We start from the raw sequence: 20,648 nt of genomic DNA, 5'->3' as shown, positions 1-20,648 counted from the left end.
AGATACATTTTTTGGAAGAAGGTTAATACACACATACCATGTATTTTCTTTTTGTTTCATACTTTTTCTTCTTTAATTTCCTGGTATCCATTGGTTCTCTACAGGCAAATGGTGGCATATTAGCCACAGTGGACGCTGCACAGGAGAGCAAGGGGTGGGGCATTAGGGTGCTGCAAGCAGAATAATAAATTTCAGACCCAACCTTAGGTCTGTTGAATCAGAACTGCTGAGTATGGGGCTCAGGCTCCTGTGTTTACATAAGCCCTCAAGTGACTCTGATGCTAAAGTTTGCAAAGCACTGCTCTAGAAGTTCCAGAAGGTCCCGGGGTAACGCACCTGCTGAAGGGGAAGAGTTGTTCCTGGGGTTCCTTGCCTATTCTCAATCAAAAGCTTAAACCACTGAGGAAAGCCAGTGAGGTTTGTAGTTGCATTATGTCAGGAGTGGGGTTGGATTTACCATCTCTTTGTTTTTGTTTTGTTTTGTTTTGTTTTTTTGAGAGGGAGTCTTACTCTGTCACCCAGGATGGAGTGCAGTGTTGCAATCTCGGCTCACTGCAACTTCTGTCTCCTGGGTTCAAGCGATTCTCCTGCCTCAGTCTCCTGAGTAGCTGGGGTAACAGGCGCCTGCCACCATGCCCAGCTAATACAAAAATTGTATTTTTAGTATTTGTACTAAAATATTGAAAATACTAAAATTGTATTTTTAGTAGAGACGGGGTTTTGACATGCTGGTCAGGCTGGTCTCAAACTCCTGACCTCAAGTGATCTGCCCACCTTAGCCTCCCAAAGTGCTGTAATTACAGGCATGAGCCATCGCTCCTGGAAAGGAGACCCTTCTTAAGAAAATGCTAAATGAGTTTCTCTGTGTCTCTCCCAATGTCGGTTTTTGCCAACAAATCTTTTCAAATCTTGTTGAGCAAAAAAACCCACAAAATATTTAGCCAGGGAAAACCTTACTTGTAATATCCTTGCCTCCTAGGGTAAGATATTTCTGAAGGAAATCAGAAACGCCCTAAATCAAGACTTGATTCTTATTACTCATAAGAGAAGACTGAAGCTTTAACAATTAATCTGCTTAGAACTGCAATGTAAACTGCACGCAGCTGTTACCTGATTTTTATTTCCACTACTTTTCTTCCATCACAAGCCCTATGCAGAAAAAAAACTGGTAAGTCCATCTTTTACAGTCAACATGAATAACAAATCATGAAGGATTCAAGGCTTCAGAAAATCAAAGTTCTCTCAGTGAAAAGTTAGGTGTGTAGCTTAGTGATGACCAAGTGCTGGCCAAGGGGAAACCATTTCTTATTTTCTGCTTTGTTTTAACCAAACTTTAGTCAGGCCCCTAAATTTCTTCCGTTCTTCTACTGTTCTCCTTGCAGGCTCCTGAACTCTGCTTGCCCAAGCCTGGGTAAGCAGTAAAAAGCAGATCCTGCCCCTTATCTCCTTATTCTCTTTGACCACAAGGGAGACACTTGGTGTCAGACCCTGCTAGTCCTATCCCCCTTGCTTGCCCTATTTCCTTTAAAAGTTTTGCTAAAGTTTTGCCTAGCCCTCCCTACCTATAAAGGAAAAGCATAGGCCGGCATGGTGGGATCACCCCTGTAATCGCAGCACTTTAGGAGGCCAAGGCGAGGGGATCACGAGGTCAGGAGTTAGAGACCAGCCTGACCAACATGGTGAAACCCTGTCTCTACTAAAAATACAAAAATTAGCCAGGCATGGTGTCGCGTCTGTAATCCCAGCTACTCAGGAGGCTGAGTCAGGAGAATCGCTTGAACCCAGGAGGCAGAGGCTGCAGTGAGCCAAGATCGTGCCATTGCACTCCAGCCTGGGTGACAGAGCAAGACTCCATCTCAAAAAAAAAAAAAAAAGGAAAAGAAAAGAAAAGCATTTTCTGTTTGATTTTGAGATGCATAGATTTCTGAGTGTTCTCCTATTGCAATAGTCTTTCTTTTGACATTGTCCCTTCTTATTTTAGCTTGGGTTTTTCTGTGTATGACAGTGATAGAGGAGCTTTTGTTTTGCATTTTTGAGGCCCTGGGTTCAACTCTGTGTACTTTTATTTTTTACTTTTCTCTGACTCACTCCTCAAATCCACTCCTCAAAAAACTATGATTCAACTCTTCCAATTTTCTTTCTTTCTTCTCTCTCCTCCATTCTCTCTTTCTTCCTCTCTTTCTCTCTCTTTTTTCTTTCTTTTTATCTCATTTCTTGATCAAATAAAAATTAAAAACAGGCCTGGTGTGGTGGCGCACGCCTGTAATCCCAGCACTTTGGGAGACAGAGGCAGGTGGATCAACTGAAGTCAGGAGTTCGAGACTAGCCTGACCAACAAGGTGAAACCCTGTCTCTACTAAATACAAATAATTAGCTGGGCGTGGTGTCACATGCATGTAATCCCAGCTACTTGGGAGGCTGAGGCAGGAGAATTGCTTAAACTCAGGAGGCAGTGGTTGCAGTGAGCCGAGATTGCACCGTTGCATTCCAACCTGGGCAACAAGAGGGAAGAAACTCCGTCTCAAAAAAAAAAAAAAAAAAACTAAAGACACGACCCAATTAGTTGCCTTTAATGCTCTCCTATTTGCATTTCCTGTTTCCAGCCTCAGCATCACCCAAAGGAAATGACACAGCAGGAGAGAGAAGGAGGAAGAGAAGAACCAGCTTTACAAGATCTCTGGATCATGTTTCCATGCCAACTGTAAAATTCTTTGCCTTGCCCTAGATCCAAAAGATTTTCTTCCATGTTTTTTCCCAAAAGCTTTATACTTTTACATTTTATGTTTACATCCTTGATCCATTTTGAGTTCAGTTTTGTATAAGGCATCATGTTGACATTCTTTTAATTTTTTTATTAAAAAATTTTTTGTTGATAGCTGGGTGTGGTGGAAGGTGCCTGTAATCCCAGCTACTCGGGAGGCTGCAGCAGGAGAATCACTTGAAACCGGGAGGTGGCAGAGATTTCAGTGAGCCGAAATCACGCCATTGCACTCCAGCCTGGGCGACAAAGCAAGACTCCGTCTCAAAAACAAAAAAAAGCAAAATTTTGAGACAGAGTCTTGTTCTGTAGTCCAGGCTGGAGTGCAGTGGTAGTATCACTGCTCACTGCAGTCTCAACATCTAGGGACCAAGTGACCCACCCACCTCAGCCTCCCTGAGTATCTGGAACCACAGGCGCAAACCCACTGTGACCAGCTTTGTTTTTTTTTCTTTTTTTTTTTGGTAGAGTCAGGATCACCCTTTGTTGCTTAGGCTGATCTGCAAATCCTGGGCTCAAGCAATCCTCCCACCTCAGTCTTCCAAAGTGTTGTTGAGGCTACAGGCATGAGCCAGGGGGCCCGGACTTGCTTCCTGCCTTTCTTATACAATGATACAAGCATACAACAATGTAATACAATAGTCTTGAAGTCAAGTTGACTGTTTCTTCCCCTTATATTTTTATTCTTAATGATTATTTTAGCTACTCTAATTCCTTTAACTTCCTACATAAATTTTAGAATAAAAATCTTGCTTGGATTTTGATAAGAATTTCATTGAACCGGCCGGGCGCAGTGGCTCACGCTTGTAATCCCAGCACTTTGGGAGGCCGAGGCGGGCGGATCACGAGGTCAGGAGATCGAGACCACGGTGAAACCCCGTCTCTACTAAAAATACAAAAAATTAGCCGGGCGTGGTGGCGGGCGCCTGTAGTCCCAGCTACTCGGAGAGGCTGAGGCAGGAGAATGGCGTGAACCCGGGAGGCGGAGCTTGCAGTGAGCCGAAATTGCGCCACTGCACTCCAGCCTGGGCGACAGAGCGAGACTCCGTCTAAAAAAAAAAAAAAAAAAAAAAAAAGAATTTCATTGAACCTATATGTCAATTTGAGAAGAACTGCCATCTTTACCATGTTGAGTTTTGCAAACTGTTAACACTGTACATCTCTCCATTTATTTAGTTTTTTTTTTGTATTTTTGGTTTTTTTAAACTTATTTCTTCAGCATTGTGTACATTACATCGTGTAAGTTTCTTTTTTTTTAACGGAGTCTTGCTTTATCACCCAGGCTGGAGTGTAATGGTGCAGTTCGGCTCACTGCAATCTCTGCTTCCCGGGTTCAAGCAATTCTCCCGCCTCAGCCTCCTGAATAGCTGAGATTACAGGCATCTGCCATCATACCTGGCTAAGTTTTGTATTTCTGTAGAGATGGGGTTTCACCATGTTGACCAGGCTGGTCTTGAACTCCTGACCTCAGGTGATCCACCTGCCTCAGCCTCCCAAAGTGTTGGGATTACACTTTGGCGTGGGAGGCACCACGCCCGCCTTACATTGCATTGTGTCTTTTTCAGCATTATTCAGATTTTGTTAGATTTATGTCTAAGTATTTCCTTTTTGTCAGAGATTTTACAGTTACTGTGTTTTTAGAATTATTTTTTTTTCACGTTACTGAATTCTCTCCCTTAATATGGCAACATTCAGCAGCTTGTGCTACTCTTTTATCCTTTGGTTGCCAGTGACAAACAATGCAGTAATAATGCCTCTGGTTTCAGTTCCTCTTGGATGATATTTATTAGCTGAGAGAGAGACCTGGTGCTTTAGCTGAAATTTGGCAGCCAAAGAAGTGCACTAACTGCTCCAAAGTATCCCTCATGTTCTAGAAACAAGGCTTTCAGTTGACCTTTTGACCAAAAATCCGGTGCATATGCCAAAAGTTTCATTGACAGGGTATTGACACATAAAACGTTTCTAACAAAGACAACTCTGTTTATTTTCTCATTAACAGCACACATTCGTGCCACAGAACCGAAGTTATTGGTGATAGTAACTAAAGTAGCTCTTGCCAGATCTTCTTTACTAACAGATTCTCGCTTCTTTTTATAAATCATATTCCTAAAACTAGATGCTACAGCCCAACCTGGCAAACCAAATCTTTCATAATCTCCTCCAGGAATATCATGGGCCAGCTTGTCAGCTTGTGTGCTGTCACCTTTGGAATGCCATTTCAAGAGCCTCTTCAAAACTTTCACAGCCAGTCAATAAACTACATAAACCCAGAAATGTACCCTCCCCAAGGCTTGTCCCAGTCATTCGTTTATAGATGTCTTTGGAATGGACTGCTAAAATACTGACTCCTGAGCCAATGTTCACTACACGCAGTGGGTAGGGATCATCCAGGTTAAAAGTCATCTTTTGGCATTGCTGAGGTTCTGCGGCATTAGCTAAACAATAGCACTCCGCATGTCCATTGAAACCGACAGTCTATATACAGCAAGCCCTTTACAAGGCAGTCAAGTTCATCCAGTTTGTGCAGGTGAAGGTTTCCAATTGCGCGAAAATCTTTTTCAAACTTGTAGGCACCACCTCCTGCAGCACATAGCACCGTTTGCAATGTTGAGAAGTTTTTATCTCTTCCCATCTGGATAAAAGTAGGCAGGTCCTGGGTTGGAAACCTGATAAAGTGCAAGTTCCCTCTTCAACCAAAAAGTGTTAAATCTTTCAGTTCAAGGTGTACATCCCTAATGCCAGTGGATCCATATGCTACATTAGAAATCAAATATTTTCTAATACTTTTTAAACTCTCAACTTCTTCTTGTTCTTCCTCTGCTGTGATAGCAATAGGTTCAAAGTACGAGACTATTACTAGAGTTCCCCCAATGTCCATACCAAACCATGGGAGAGAGGGTTTCTTGACATCTTTGATCTTCATGGCCTCGGCCCGAGGGGCAAGGGACAGCCTCGGGTCCGGAGCACTGAGAGCAGAGGCTGCAACTCCAGAGGTGGCTGGGCCGCTAGGTGAGGCCCCGCGGGTTCCTCCCCTCAGGCTGGGCGGGGCGGCAGCGCCTGAGGGGATGCCCGGCCCACAGGGCTGTCCCCCACCCCCGCGAGGGGCGGCTGGGACTGAGCAAGCTTGGGAAGGCCGACTACCTGGTGGCTCCGGCCCCCGCCCACACACAAACACGCAGCCACTCCAAACAAAAGGCCCTGGTCCCGGTAGCCGCCACCGCCACCCTAAAAAATGTATTTTTTAAATTACGTTTACTTGACACATAATGATTGCACATATTTGTGAGGCACAGAGGGGTGTTTTGATGCGTCAATGTATAATAATTAAATATGGGGAATTAGCAAATCCATCGCCTCATATAGTTCTCATTTCTTTGCATTGGGAATATTCCAAATTTTCTCTTCTAGCTATTAGGAAATACAGGGTATTACATTTTAAATTTCACTCTCCGCATGTTCATTGCCGTTATTTGGAGATATAATTTATTTCTGTAGACTTTTATCCTGTGACCTTGCTGTATTACGTTTTTAGTTCTAAGGTCTCCTCCTCTCCCCCCATAGAGGTTTTTGTTTGTTTTTTTGTTTGTGTTTGGTGAGACAGGGTCTCATTCTTCGCCAAGGCTGGAGTGCAGTGGTGCCATCTCTGCTCACTGCAACCTCCGTCTCCCGGGTTTAAGTGATTCTCATGTTTCACCCTTCCAAGTAGCTGAGATTACAGGCATGTGTCACCATGGTTGGTTAATTTCTGACTTTTTAATAGAGACGGGGTTTTGCCATGTTGGCCATGGCTGGTCTGGAACTCCTGGCCCCAAATGATCCGCCCACCTCAGCCTCCAAAAGTGCTGGGATTACAGGCGTGGGCCACCGCGCCCAGCCTCCCTTATGCTTTTGATGTCGTCTGAGTCTACAGTGATCTCCTCTTTTTATTCCTGATGTTGGTAAACTGTGTCGTCTCTCTGCTGAAAATTTCTATCTTGCTAGAGTTCTTCTTTTATTGATCCTTGAAAGGAACTAGCTTTTTGTTTGTTTTTCTATTTTGTGTGTGTGTGCGTGTGTTCCATTTCATTGATTTCTGCTTTTATTTTTTATTATTTCCTTTCTTCTATTTGCTTTGGGTTATTTTGCTCTTTTTCCCACCTGGTTTCTTCAAGTAAAAGTTTAGAGGACTGATTTGGGACTTTTTTCTTTTCTAATATGTGCACTTAGTGCTGTATATTTCTCTCTCAGCACTCCTTTAGGATGTCTTGGAATTTTTAATATATTGTATTTTCAGTTTTATTCAGGTTAACTTATTTTTTGATGTCTTCTAAGGCTTTCTCTTTGTCTTATGAACTGTTTAGTAGTGTGTTGTTCATTTTCCAAGCATTTGGATATTTTTCTGTCGTCTTTTGTGACCGACTTTTAGTTTAATTTCATTGTGGTCAGGGATCATACCATATTGGTTAATTCTTTTAAATTTGTTGAGGTTTGTTTTATGGCCCAGGATATGTTTTACCTTGACCTATAATCTGTGTGGATTTGACATGTCTGTTCTGCTCTTCTTGTGTGGACTGTTTTATAAATGTTAACTGAATTCTGGTGGCTGAAGATGATTTTGAGTTTGAGTTTTCAACATTCTTTTTTTTTTTTTTTGAGATGGAGTCCCACTCTGTTGCCCAGGCTGGAATGCAGTGCTGTGATCTCGGCTCACTGCAAGCTCTGCCTCCTGGTTTCATGCCATTCTCCTGCCTCAGCCTCCTGAGTAGCTGGGACTATAGGCACCCACCACCACGCCTGGCTAATTTTTTTGTATTTTTTTAGTAGAGACTGGGTTTCACCATGTTAGCCAGGTTGATCTTGGTCTCCTGACCTCATGATTCCCCTGCCCCAGACTCCCAAAGTGCTGGGATTACAGGCGTGAGCCACCACACCCGGCCTAATTCTTCAACATTCTTGCTGATTTTCTGTTTAGTTGTTCTATCAATCATTATGAGAGAAGTTTTGAAGTCTCCAAAGTAATTGTGGATTTGTCTATTTTTTTTAAAGTTAACTGTTTTTTTCTCTTTACATATGTTGCAGCTCTGCTGTTTGGTGGATACATATTTAGGATTGTTATGCCTTCTATTTCTTTCCCTGTCTCTGTCTCTTCTTTCTTTTCCTTCTTTATTTATGCAAGAAAGAACAAATTTCCTATTACTTTCCCTACCAAAGCAGTCTCTCATCACTTCCTGACTCTGAGAATTAAATTCTGTTTCCTTCAGATGTCCTTAGTTGATTGACTCACAAACAGGGAGTGTAACCAGGAAAATAGAATAAAACACCTGTTAGATTTGAATACAAACTGAGAAATTTGTATCTTTGTCCCTGCCTGGAAACATTTAAAATGGAATGGGAACCACCTGAGGAGCACATATTGTCCACATCTTGGGATCATTTCCGAACATCTTGCCTCTTCAACCAAACAATCAGCAACAGTGGAATATGCCGAGACCAGCTCAGTCAGGGAGACCCTAACCCATCAGCAATACAGGAATTAAAGACACACACAGAAATATAGAGGTGTGAAGTGGGAAATCAGGGGTCTCACAGCCTTCAGAGCTGAGAGCCCTGAACAGAGATTTACCTACATATTTATTAACAGCAAACCAGTCATTAACATTGTTTCTATAGATATTAAATTAACTTAAAGTATACCTTATGGGCAACGAAGGGATGGGCCGAATTAAAGGAATAGGTTGGGCTAGTTAACTGCAGCAGGAGCATGTCCTTAAGGTACAGATAGCTCATGTTATTGTTTGTGGCTTAAGAATGCCTTTAAGCGATTTTCCACCCTGGGTGGGCCAGGTGTTCCTTGCCCTCATTCCCGTAAACCTACAACTCTCCAGCTTGGACATTAGGGCCATTATGAACATGTTACAGTGCCACAGAGGTTTGGTTTATGGCCAGTTTTGGGGCCAGTTTATGGCCAGATTTTGGGGGGCTTGCTCCCAACAGGAATATACACACACACACACACATATATATATACACCCACACACACATACACATATATATAAGTATATATATATACATACTTTGAGATATATATATATCTCAAAGATTATTTCTATAAACTCTTTGATAATGATTTTCAGACATTATATCTTTTTAATCCCGAAATTCATCATTATGTATTTCTTAAAACAAGATCAATTCCTTAACACAGAACAATATCAATTTCAGTAAACTTAACATTGATAAAATAGTATTATCTAATACACAATCTTTAAAAATTTAACTAATCGTATCAATACAATCTTTTATAGAAATTTCTCTCCCAAGCTAGGATCCATTTCACAGACACATATGAATCTAATCGTCTTGACTCTTTAGTCTCCTTTAATTTAGAACAGTTGCTCAATCGTGTCTTTCACAACATTGATGTTTTTGAAGAGTATATGCCAGTGGTTTTATGGAATGTTTCTTAATTTGTGCTACTTATGAGAAGATTAAGGTTATGGAAACTGGGAGAAATGTCACAAAATCATGTTATCCTCTATCACACCAAGAGGCATGTGATGTCAGTTTTCCCCATTATTAGTGAAGTTAGCTTTGATCATTTGGTTAAGTTTGTAGCTGCTATTTCTTCCCTGCAAAAGTATCATCTTCCCCATTGTAATCAATAGGTAAGCTCTAGGGAAATACTCTGAGACTATATAAATATCCTGATCCTCATCAAAATTCTACCTATACTTTTAGTATTGACTTATAAATTATGCCTGCACTTATCAGCATTCTGGTGGTGTCCAGATTTTCTAATTTTCTAATGGGCATTTTCAAATTTTATCCTTCCTTCCACATTTATTAGCTGGCATACCACTATAAGGAAAATCTTCCCATCTTCCAAATTTATTTAAGTTCTCAAGATTGATAATCATTTATTGTCATCATTAATGCTCAAAGTGTGTCAGATTTGGTCAATGAGATTCTCTTCAAGCCCACTTCTGTGTTCTTTTCAATCATCCCCATCATTCTGGCACAGCAAGATATCTTAGGTTCACCTTGTAGTTTCCCTGGCTCTGTCCTGGAGTCAGTGTAGTTGACACTAGTAGCTACTTTCTATTAGTATCTCTGGTGCCTTTCAGTAGGGAATGGTATTTGAAAATCAAAATATTATTATCTTTGTTCATTGTTTCTGAGGTGTATCTTCTAGACCTAGTTAGCAGACATCTGCAGGGAAATTTTACTTTTTTTTTGTTTTTTTGAGAAAACGCTAAGTTGCCCAGGCCAGAGTTCAGTGATGGGATCTTGGCTCACTGCAATGTCCGCCTCCCAAGTTCAAGTGATTCTCCTGCCTCAGGCTTCCTAGTAGCTGGGACTGCAGGCACACACCACTACATCTGGCTAATTTTTGTATTTTTAGTAGAGACGGGGTTTCACCATGTTGGCCATGCTGTTCTCGAACTCCTGTCCTCAAGGGAGCTGCCCGTCTCGGCCTCCCAAAGTGTTGGGATTACAAGCGTGAGCCACCGTGCCCAGCCTATAAAATTACATATGTGTAATTTCATACTGATGCCTCCAATTCCCATCAACACCAACAGGACTATTCTTTACCTTCTTTCTCTTACAGTGACAGTCTGGTTCCAACAACACACCTGCTCACACACACTCATTTTCCCAATCCTGAAATTCACGCAAAATCTCAGAATTCTTACAGCCCTAGCTCTACAAAAATAACCCTGATACAGAGTTCAATATTTGTTTGCAATTCTTTTTAATCTTATATTTAGAACAACAAACTGTACAAACCATTTTCATAGATCAGTTCTTTCCTTTTCAGTTGGATTGTTATTGTTTCACAATGCAATTTTAGTTTGCTTCTATTTGTATTCAATTTTAGGGTATTTTCACACACACTTGAGTCAGGTTTATTTTTTGACTATATGAGACACTAACATGCTTCCAAGAGTCAAAAGATTACAGAAAATTATGATCAGAAAATTTGCAAGAGAATGTCGTATACCAGGACACACTCAAATGATAGAATGGAAGTATGATCCAGGAAGTCTAACATGATGGAGAGCCCACCTTGGGGTGAGTTGATCTTGGGCTGACCACAAATCAGGAACAGTGCCTTTATTTTTACCACTAAGCTACCTTTTGTTGTTGTTCTTGTTGTTTTTTGAGACGGAGTCTCGCTCTGTCACCCAGGCTGGAGTGCAGTGGCATGATCTCGGCTCACTGCAACCTCTGCCTCCTGGGTTTAAGCAATTCTGTACTTCAGCCTCCCGAGTAGCTGGGATTACAGGCGCCTGCCACCACCTCTGGCTAATTTTCATATTTTCAGTAGAGAGAGGGTTTCACCATCTTGTCCAGGCTCGTCTTGAACTCCTGACCTTGTGATCCACCCGCCTCAGCCTCCCACAGTTCTGATTACAGGCATAAACCACCGTGCCGGGCTAAGCTACCTTTCTTTTGGTATAGCCGTGCCTAAAAGAGGAAGCGCTTCATGTAGGGAATTAACAGCAGAATTGGAAACATCGTGATTATCCTGACACAGAGGGCAGGCTCAGATATTGGCAGTCACCAAAGGGTTTTCTGAAGGATCTAGGTTGCCGAGGGGGTAGAGCATGCATGAGGCCCTGTGCTCAATCCCCAGTACCTCCAGGTTTTGTTTTCTTCCCCAGGACGCTAGGAAGAAGCGGTCCATGATATTCCCCAACTTTGGAATTTTCTGTCAAGGTGAATTGTGTTGGCCTCCGCATTTCTGTCTCATACACAGAGGTGACTCATGTTTATTCACTTGAGGTTATTTGCTGCTTAGGATTATCCACCTATTCTTTCTAAGCAGTCCCATCAATCACTAAAATGGACCACGCATGGGGGAAGCAAGTAGTATTCCTGGCCATCCAGCCTATTTCTAGCTGTAAATGAAATCATCAGAAACCATAGAACTGTGTGGCCCAAGTCTGATTTCAGATCGGAAGCTAAAAGGCTCAAGTCCTTTTCTGTTTCCTTTTCTAACTCCCCCTAACCAGGTTGCAGAAGCCCTACAAGCTTTCACTAAAAGATTACACTGCCAGGGGTTGACTATTTGATGTGCTGGTGGTCACTTTTTCCATTGGAGATCCGCAAACTCTGAAACTTAAACGATTTAACTATAAACACACAGCAAATGATGAAAAGATAGCAGTCACCTCAGCTGAAATTTGGCGGAAGTAAAAAGTACTTCTTTGGGTCCTCTGAGGAAGCTTCTGGTGTGAGATGCAAACACTCTGAACTCCAGGGGCCAAGGTCAGTCAGTATAGGAGAAAGTTCATTTTGTTGTTTTACATAAATAAAAGTAATGAACGCTTATTCTTCCAATCCCAAAGGATCCTTTTCTACCTCACTGTACTTACTCTCCAGGATTGACCTCCTTCTAAGCTAGGGAACAACCCGTACCTCCAGATTAGAGCTCTTTGTGGTATCACCATGCTAAGAAGAAATCCACAGGGAAATACTCTGCAAGCATGTTAATACTATCTTGTTAAAAGAAAGTCTGCTTTTATTCTCAGCTCTATTTCATGCCAACAAAGGAAAAAAAAAAAGTTACTCAACACCCAGAAGGCAGAAAAGCGACCTCTCTCTCTCCATCTGCAGAAGCCAAGCAAGAGTGTGGGCCTCCGTATGCATCCTTTCTTTTACTCACTTTCTAAATGCTGTAACGGCTACCATCTATCAGGTGGTCACAAACCATCTCTAAAGTCAATCTGAGGTCAACCCACTCGACTTGTGAAGGATCCACCTATACTGCCTCTGCACCTGTAATATGACTAAGGAGACGGTGGCTGCACACGTAGTTAACACCGACTGTACTGTGACTCCGACTTTCTGCAGCAGCTCTCCGGCTCTTTAGAATCCTTTTGAGCCAAGCTGGACGTGAGGCCTAAAGGAGCTCTTTGCAAACGCCAGGGGGAATTTCTTCAGGGTTAACTTAACTTTCAATTGGCTTCATTCTAAGAGAAATATGTGGAGCAAACAGGAACTTTTTTTCTCATCTTTTGCATTTCAAGCAAAAACTAATAATAAAATTAGATGTTTCCACTGTCAGGCTCAGTCTCAAAGATGCCAGCAGATCCCGCTTCTAACTTTTAACACAGGCACGCAGGAAATCGGGAAATCCCTGCAGCTCCCTCAGAAGCTACAGTATCAGCAGTTCCTGAAGCACAAGCCAAAACCCAACATCGCGTACTCCTCCAAAGAGCTCAGCCTTTCTGTTGAGAGACGGAAATAGCGGCGAGGTGCTCTGGAAGCCATGACAGCCTGGCCGAAATGAACCAGGTCCCCTCCTGGTCGAGCCTACCCCCCTAGGGACAAGAAACGTACCTCTCTTCCCTCATACCCAGAGGAAGCAACGGAGGGATGTGGCGCTTAGACTCACTCTACCATCCAGTCCATCGAAGTCCTAATAATCTTCAAGATGCAACAGAGCGAGACTCCGTCTCAAAAACAAAACAACCCTAAGGAAGAGAGAGAATGTACTGGAGGATAGGAAGTATCTAGGAGAGCCTTCTTTTTTTTTTCTTGTATTTAAATTTAAGCCTTCATTTATATAAAATAAAACGCATGAAACCTATTCAGCTTATGGCTTATTATATATATGACCAAGATATTGAATTTTTCAGCAACCAACAGCTGCCTTTTGCCTCATCTCAATTATCCTAAATCTGACCTCCACCTCCATGGATTATTTTTCTTATGTTTTAAATGGATCATATCAAATGATGGTAGTCTAGTTGGGGCTGCTACAAAATCACTCAAGACTGGTAAATTGTAACGAACAAAAACTTCTTTCCTTCCTTCTTTCCTTCCTTCCTTCCTCCCTTCCTTCTTCTCTCTCTGTTTTTCTCTCTCTCTTTCTCTCTCTCTCTTTCTCTCTTTCTTTCCTCCTTTCCTTCTTCTTGACAGAGTTTCACTCTTGTTGCCCAGGCTGGAGTACAGTGGCATGATCTTGGCTCACTGCAATCTCCGCCTCTTGGGTTCAAGCAATTCTCCTGTCTCGGCCTCCTGGGTAGCTGGGATTACAAGCGAGTGCCACGACACCTGGCTAATTTTTCTGTATTTTTGGTAGAGTTGGGATTTCACCATGTTTGCCAGGCTGGTCTTGAACTCCTGACCTCAGGTGATCCATCCACCATGGCCTCCCAAAATGCTGTGATTACTGGAGAGGGCCATGGCGCCTGGCCCAGAAACTTATTTTCTCACAGTTCTGGAGGCTGAGAAGTCCAAAATCAAGGCACTGGATCTGGTGTCTGGTGATGGCCTTTTTGTTGTGTCCTCACAGGGCAGAAAACTGAGGGCAATAGAGAGATGAACTTCCTTTGTCAAGTCGTATTATAAGGGTACCTAATATTATTCATGAAGAAGGAACCCTCATGGCCTAATCTTCTTAAAGGCCCTATCTCTTGATAATTATCACATGGTGACACCCAAGCTTTGGAGGGGACATTTTCAAACCATAGCAAATCTGTATTCATTTGAGTATGGATTCTTTCACTCAATTTTTGTAAAAAACAAAATTATATTCATTTTCTATATATTGTTGCTAGTAGCAGTAGTTATTTTCTATTGCTCTGGAGTATTCCATTATCTGAATACTGTACATCATGATTTATTAATTCGTTTTACTGTCCAAGTACCTTTGCAGCACCCCTAGTTTTTGGTTGAAATGTCTAATCCTGCTGTAAATATTCTGATACATGTCCTTCAAGGGAAGTGCTCATGCACTTCTCTTGGGTATAAATGTAACTGTCTAGTTTTGGGGTCGTAGGTTTTATATATATATATTCAGTTTTAGTTGATATTTTCAGATAGTTTCCCAGTGTAGATATAACAGTTTACAGTCTCATCAGCCATGTATGCATGTTCCAATTGCTTCACATACTCAGCAACACTTGATATTATCCAGTTTTTAGGTTAAATGATTCCAATGAAGAGCAGTATTATTTTGTGTGTGGTTTTTTGTTTTTGTTTGTTTGTTTATTTTTTGATGGTGTCTTGCTCTGCTGCCCAGGCTGGAGTGCAGTGGCACAATCTCGGCTCACTGTGGCCTTTGCCTCCCAGGATCAAGAGGTTTTCATGATATGATATTCTCATGAAAATCTCATGAGATACTCAGCCTCCTGAGTAGTTGGGACTACAGGGGCATGCAGCTGTCTAAATTTTTGTATTTGTAGTAGAGACCAGGTTGGCCAGGCTGGTCTCGAACTCCTGGCCTCAGGTGATACACCCGACTTGACTTTCCAAAGTGCTGGGAGTATAGGTGTGAGCCACCGTGCCCAGCCTTGTTGTGTTTTTAATTAGAATTTCCTTTATAGCAAAAGATGTCAAGCATATATTATATTACTCAATAGCAATTTTTTGTGAAGTGCATATTAATTTGCTCTTTCTTATTGAAGTTTTAGTCTTTTTCTTAGTGCTTTGTAGAAGTTCTTAACATATTCCAGATAAAGATCCTTAGTAAAATATAAATATTGAAATATCTTCTCCTAGACTGTGGCTTATCATCTGTTCTTAAAGAGGATGGGACTTGAAAAACTTTGTAAGCAGATGAAAGAGAAGAAATGGAGACAGACAGGTTGAAGGACCCCAGAGAAAGTTCCATCTGGACATCTTACCTGTTGGCTGTGGGAGAAAATGCCCCCAGGCAGTTTGCTGGAGAGGAAACCTCAGAATAAAACTGATGGGAAGAAATGTTCTAGAAGCAGAAACAGTGTGATTTGGTCTGTGATTCTCTTACATTTCTCCTAGCAGCTTCAAGGGATATAGTTTAGAGGTAAGAAATAGTGAGATACGAGACAGTGGATTTTCTATGCGGCCAACTTATCATGTCTTTGAAGACCTCTCACAAATGTGACTAATGTATCAAAAAAGATCTTCACACATTTCTGTAGCGAGAGGTGTGGCTCTGTAGTAGTGTGTCCTTGGCTTGCATAGGGTTCAAAAGCGTACACGTTCATCTGTTTTTCACAATTCTCACCATTCTATACTTTTCTCCTTTTAAAAACATGTTTTGCGTGGTCACACTAAAATAAACATACTTTCCATTTCCACTCCCTAGGTCTCTGTATCACCCAAGGTAGATGTGTCAGCACGAGACCAGTGAAAGGAAGGGAATAGCGAAAATGAATTGTCTCGCTCAGGATTTCTTTAGTTGGAAGCTATAAACCCACCACCATATTAATGTGCCCAATAATCCTCTGTTCCTTTTTGCCATATTAGCAAGACAGAAAAACAAGAGCCCAGAGAAAAGGAGAAGCCTAGCAAATTTTCTTTTGAATTCCCTTGGTTTTCTGAGCAGTGACCATGTAGCGAAGCATGTTCTTGCTTTGATCTATTCTTCACCTTTGCCTTTTCTTTCCCCGACTTTTGCTAACTCATACATTGTCCTTAAAATTGGGTCCTATTTTGAGACATAAATTGGAGAACAATCTGTATTTTGGGGGTGAAGGGGTGAGTGAATGACAGGTGATATTGAAGACAACAGAATTGGAAGATATACTGACCCTACAAATGTCAGTTTTTATATTTTGAAGAAATAGCTAAAAGAATAGGTTCAGAGCAGCTGAAATAGCTCAATTGGGAGAGCGTTAGACTGAAGATCTAAAGGTCCCTGGTTTCAGTAGGTCTTTTTTTCAGTTTTGTCTAATAGAACCCTTACTTTTATTTATTTATTTATTTATTTATTTATTTATTTATTTATTTATTTATTTTTATGGAGTTTCACTCTTGTTACCCAGGCTGGAGTGCAATGGAGGGAACTCAGCTCACCCCAACATCCACCTCCTGGGTTCAAGAGATTCACCTGCCTCAGTCTCCCGAGTAGCTGGGATTACAGGCATGTGCCACCATGCCTGGCTAATTTTGTATTTTTAATAGAGATGGAGTTTCTCCATGTTGGTCAGACTAGTCTGGAACTCCTGACCTCAGGTGATCCACCTCCCTCGGCCTTCCAAAGTGCTGGGATTACAGACATAAGCCACAGCGCCCAGCTAATACAACCCTTATACAACACTTGCATGCCAATCCCAGAAGGGTGTACAGAACTCCAATTTTTTGCTGTTGAAAATCCGATAAAGGTAATACACACAAGCACACACACACTCACAAACACACACACACACACACATATATATGCATCACTCTCTCATTTGTTTGCATATTCCACTGAAGTCTTCCATGAAGTGCTGACATTAAATAAATTATTTAAAGTCTTAAACCTAGGAAGTTATTTTATTTTATTTTATTGAGATTGAGATTGAGATTGAGTTTTGCTCCAACTCCCCGGCTGGAGTGCAGTGGCGCGATCTCGGCTCACTGCAACCTCTGCCTCCTGGTTCAGATTCTCCTGCCTCAGCCTCCCCAGTAGCTGGGATTACAGGCGCTTTCCATTTCAATTGTATACAGTATTCTAAATAATTTGTATCCCCCATTAGTACCAAGTATCTTCTACTCAAAGCAGTTGCAGATGCTCCATAATACCCAGAAAAAGAAAGTTACCTCCTGAAAATTATTACAAAAAGGGCTTTTCAGGAAGGGGGTGTAGCTCGGTGGTAGCTCGCATGTTTTGCATGTATGAGGCCCCAGGTTCGATCCCCAGCACCTCCAAAGGGCGGTTTTGCTCTGGCAGTGCTCAAACCTAATTTTCAAGCAACATAGACTTCTGCCTCCACACCTTTTTCTATCCTATTTCTGCACATATAGATAGTAAAGACGTAACCCAAGGGGTTGCCTCCATTTATAAACCATCTCAATGCTGTGAGCTTCAACATCACCGAAGGCGATTGCGACGACAAAAGGAAGGTGAAAAAGAAATGAGGAAGAATGAAGAATGGGATCCCAACCGGGTCTCTTGAACCCAAACAAAAGTGTGCACATCCACGGGCGGTTCACATTCACTCTCATTTTGTACTATGATTAAAGAGAAGGAAAGACAAAGAAGAAGGGGGAAAAGTGCCCCGCGGGCATTAGATTTATTTATTTATTTATTTATTTATTTATTTATTTATTTATTTATTTTTGGAGACGGAGTCTCGCTCTGTAGCCCAGGCTGGAGTGCAGTGGCTCGATCTCGGCTCACTACAACCTCTCCCTCCTGGGTTCAAGCGATTCTCCTGCCTCAGCAGCTGGGATTACAGGAGCATGCCATCAGGCCCGAGTAATTTTTGTATTTTTAGCAGAGACGGGGTTTCACCATGTTGGCCACGCTGGTGTCGAACTCCAGAGCTCAGGTGATCCACCTGCCACAGTTTCCCAAAATGCTGGGATTACAGGCGTGAGCCACCGCTCCTGGCATCATCTTTGTTTTCTTTTTTTTTTTTTTTTACATTAGTTTTGTTTTCTGGGCCAAAGAACAGAGCGAAAGTATCTGTCCGCTAATTTATCCTCCAGTCTCTCCCTGTCAGCCTGCTCAGAGAGCACAGCCACAAGTGTGATCCAATACTGAGACAAGACTGCCGGGGCTCTCTAGCCTCTTGAGATGGAAGTGAAAGGACGCTGGATGACTGAACAAAGACTGTTGGGGAATTAGAGGACTTCAACATGCGAGGAGCAGAAACCAATACGGATCAACATTCCTTACTGATATTCCATAAAATTGATTCATTTTCCTGTATTTCCTCAGCCATTACATTTTCCTTTTTAAAATAAAACATTGCCTGGAAACCTCTCTTAACAGCCAATGGGCCAGGCGCGGTGGCTCATGCCTGTAATCCCAGCACTTTGGGAGGCCGAGACGGGCGGATCACGAGGTCAGGAGATCGAGACCATCCTGGCTAACACGGTGAAACACCGTCTTTACTAAAAATACAAAAAATTAGCCAAGCATGTTGGCGGGCTCCTGTAGTCCCAGCTACTCGGGCGGCTGAAGCAGGAGAATGGCGTGAACCAGGAGGCAGAGCTTGCAGTGAGCCGAGATCGCGCCACTGCACTCCCACCTGGGCGACAGAGCAAGACTCTGTCTCAACAACAGCAACAAAAAGCAAAACAAAACAAAAAACAGCCAACAGAGGACTCATGTGAAAAAGTAGGAAAAGTTTTTCTGTCACAATGGAAAACAGACGCAAAGTAAAAGGTGAGTGGATCGCAGGTGTGTTGAGCACTTCCTCAGGTAAAAACAAAACAAACGTTTTTTGTTCTTTCTCTGTCAATTCCATCACAACTACATTGCATTACGAGGAAACTCCCAGGAAATCCTATCCACTGATGATAACTTTTAGGTGTTTCCAATGCTGTATGTTTCAAAATTGCTGTCCTCTGTGTATATGTTTGCTGTTGAATCAAAAGTGTCTTTGAGAGGCAACAGAGTATGATGTTTGTCATCAGTCCACCAGTCTAACACTCTATCAGGCTAGGCTGTCCTTACTTCTTGATTCTTTTGTTCAGTGGAAATATCCATAACAAGCATACAGGAGGGATATTGTCTAGTGAAACCTGTTTAGCTTAAGACTGGCTGTGTGCCCCAGGGGCCAATCATATGTTTGTTATAAGATACAATTTTTTTTTTAGGGAAGGTAATGCAGACATTTTCTTTTCATTTCATACTTTTTTTTTTCCCTTCTATCCACGGGTTCTCTTCAGGCTCTTTAAGCAAATAGCGGCATGTTAGTCACAGTGGACACTGCATCGGAGAGTAAGGGGTGAGGGATTAGGGTTCTACAAGCAGAAGGCCAAATTCCAGGCCCAACCTCAGATCTATTGAATCAGAATTGCTGAGGGTGGGGCCCAGCCGCCTGTGCTTGAATAAGCCCTCAAGTGACTCTGATGCTAAAGTTTGGGAAGCACTGTTCCAGAGGTTTAAGAAGGGGGTCCAGGACCAGGCACCTGCTGAGGAGGAAGAGTTGTTCCCGGGGTTCCCTGCCTATTCTCAAGCAAAAACTCAAACCACCTAGGAAAGCCAATGAGGTTTGTATTTGCCTTACATCAGGGATGGGGGTGGATTTATTATCTCTTTGACACCATCAATATTTTAGGTGATTTTTGTCGTCACATACAGGAGACTCTGATTTTCCTGTAGAAGAACTCACCAGAGTTCTTGTGAGCCAAGAGACTCTTTCAAGACAATTTTCTTTATTTCTTTCCTTTTGTATCATTCTACCCTCCCTTCTCTTTCTTTCTCTCTTCCTTCTCTTTTTCTTTTTCTTTCTTTCCTTTCTTTCTTTTTTCTTTTTCTTTTTCTCTTTCTTTCTCTCTCCCCCTTTCTTTGTTTTTCCTCATTTCGTTTTTCTTTTCCTTTCTCTCTTTAGCTCTTTCTTTCTCTCTTTCTTTCTCTCTCTCCCTTTCTTTCCTTTTCTCTCATTTCTTTTTTTTCTTTTCTTTTTTTTTTTTTTTTTTTTTTTTGAGGCAGTGTCTCACTCTATCACCCAGGCTGGAGTGCAGTGATGTGATCTCGGCTAACTGCAACCTCTGCCTCCTGGGTTCAAATGTCTCCTGACTCAACCTCCTGAGTAGCTGGGATTATAGGTGTGCATCACCATGCCCAGCTAATTTTTTGTAGAGGTGGGGTTTCACCATGTTGACCAGGCTGGTCTCGAATTCCTGACCTCAGGTGATCTGCCCCCCTTGGCCTCCCAAAGTGCTGGCATTACAGGCATGAGCCACTGTGCCTGGCTACCAATTCTGTCATTTCTTTGTCACATAAAAAGTAAAAACATGACCCAATTCATTGCCTTTAGTGCTCTTTTATTTCTATTTGGTCAGCCTCTGTACCAGCCAAAGCAACTGACACAGCACGAGATGAAACGAGGAAACATGAACCAGCTTTTACAATATCTCTGGATCATGTTTCACTGTCAACTGTAAAACTATTTGTCTAGCCCTAGTTCGGAAAGATTATCTTCCATGTTTTTTCCTTGAAGTTTTATAGTTCTACATTTTACATTCATATCTGTGA

The 20,648-nt window shown here is 42.0% G+C and overlaps 1 protein-coding gene, 1 long non-coding RNA gene and 1 pseudogene across 4 annotated transcripts in view; 2 read left to right on the top strand and 1 right to left on the bottom strand.

The window, feature by feature from the left end:
* Positions 1-20,648, top strand: part of LOC129481632 (septin-7-like) — a gene marked incomplete at its 3' end in the record, with an annotated part of 93,936 nt that overhangs the window by 29,886 nt on the left and 43,402 nt on the right.
* Positions 4,223-6,043, bottom strand: LOC129483167 (pantothenate kinase 3-like; annotated as a pseudogene).
* On the top strand, positions 10,609-13,334 carry LOC129483171 (uncharacterized). Of its 3 annotated transcripts, XR_010121139.1 has the most exons (4): positions 10,609-10,810; positions 11,404-11,458; positions 11,755-12,010; positions 12,274-13,334. It is a non-coding gene; the product is annotated as an uncharacterized lncRNA (long non-coding RNA). The 3 variants fall into 3 exon arrangements; XR_010121140.1 differs by lacking the exon at positions 11,755-12,010; XR_010121141.1 differs by lacking the exon at positions 11,755-12,010 and having other exon boundaries at positions 11,404-11,500.

This window comes from Symphalangus syndactylus, chromosome 5 (assembly GCF_028878055.3).
Source record: "Symphalangus syndactylus isolate Jambi chromosome 5, NHGRI_mSymSyn1-v2.1_pri, whole genome shotgun sequence".
Taxonomy (NCBI): domain Eukaryota; kingdom Metazoa; phylum Chordata; class Mammalia; order Primates; family Hylobatidae; genus Symphalangus; species Symphalangus syndactylus.
The sequence above is the reverse complement of the archived record's forward strand: the minus strand, read 5'-3'. Positions and strand labels throughout refer to the sequence as shown.